Raw genomic sequence first — 1,765 nt, 5'->3', positions numbered from 1 at the left:
CCATTAAACTAAATCGAACCAGCCGATAAACTGCAAGCACCACCGCTAGAGTTTAATATAGCAGCACCAACCGTTATCTTTTTTCTCACTTAATCCTTGAAAGCTCTTTTTATATATATAAATTATACTTGTACTTTACCTCACTTCCCCCCTCTTGTCATGTTGATGCTGGCAAATCAACCGACAAGCAACAGTCCATCGATGCACTTGTGTTAATTATTATTATTATTTTATTATTTTTTTTTTTTTTCAAATATATATTTGCGAGTACAGCTAACACACTTGGACATGATCTCAATCAAGTAGCCAAGATTTTACGCGAGGGGGGCTCACCCTCTTTAATGTCAAACGCGTGCAGTTTAATTTTTATTTTAAAAAATTAATTATTTTGTTGATTTTTTTTTTTCGTTTTATTATTTCAACAAGGCTCGATTATACGTAAACGAGCTTTCAATATTTTGGTCACATGAGATCGTTTTTTATTTTGCAAAATAGAGGAAAAAAAAAAGAAAAAACAATCTATATAAGGGATGATTTTATCCAATTTTTTTTTACACGTAAAGAAAGGTAATGGGAAAAGAAAAAAAAAACAAAATTGAGACAGTAATTTGATTGAGTTTGCTCAATTGAAAATGGGAAAATGAAAAAAAAAAAAATAAAAATCGTTTTAAAATTATTTGAATTGAATTTAGTCATCGTTAAATTGAATAGATTTTTTTTTTTTTTATTTTAAGAAGTCGTAAATCTTTGATGACCTTGGTTTGACAATTGACTTTTATGATAATAAAAAAAAAAAAAAGTGAAATGTATAAGAGGATTATAGATGATTTTTAATAGCTTTATGGCAAAAAAAATAATAATAACAATAATACAATACATAAATTGCAAATAAAGGTATTTTTAAAAATAGATGAAATTATTGAGATAATATATTTGATTGTTTAACAAGTTTTTTGTAAACAATTTTAATTGTTTATTTAGTGTATATATACCTGAGATGATTTTTATTATTATCAGTGAAACAAGCAAGCCCCAAGTTTTCAAGTGTTTTCAAAAATTATATACTAGACTAAAAACCAGACTCGGTTGTAAGCTAGCCAGGCATTAACCTTGGCTGTTCATTTTTATTTATTTTATTTTTTCTTCTATATAAAACAAATATTTTTCAAGCCAAAGTAGACACACAAGCATTAAATATTTTTGTGGAAAACTACAAATGTTTTGAGAGATAAAAAAAAAAATAAAACCAGTTAATTTTTTCTAATATATATACAAACTATATTTTTCAAATGTTAATTTTACAATGCATTCTATTCAACTTTATAGATTTTTTTTTTTTTTTCAAAAGATTTATTTACATGTGGCATGGAAGAAAAAAAAAAGTATATATGTAAAATTAAAAAATCACATTTATTTAGTTTTTATGTACTCAATCATCATCCAGCATGGCCACATAAAAAAATAATAAAAAAAAAAAATAACACTGCTCTGGTTCACCAAGTGAATGGTCACAAGAAACTATTTTTTTTTAACGACCACAAATTCAAGTATCTTGGTTTGAAAAATTGACTATAAATCTTTGCTTCTTGCAGTAAAAATTCATGCATTTTAATACTTTTTTTTTTTTACTCGTATTCATCGTTTTTCACCCTAAACACTGATTTTGTTGTTATTTTTATTAAATATTTTATTTTATTATTTTTCCAGCTAGATTTAAATATATTTTTTTATTATTTTTAATTTACTCCAAAAAGGATTATTATTA

Source organism: Aphidius gifuensis, linkage group LG1 (assembly GCF_014905175.1).
Source record: "Aphidius gifuensis isolate YNYX2018 linkage group LG1, ASM1490517v1, whole genome shotgun sequence".
Taxonomy (NCBI): domain Eukaryota; kingdom Metazoa; phylum Arthropoda; class Insecta; order Hymenoptera; family Braconidae; genus Aphidius; species Aphidius gifuensis.
This window is presented reverse-complemented; position numbering follows the sequence as displayed.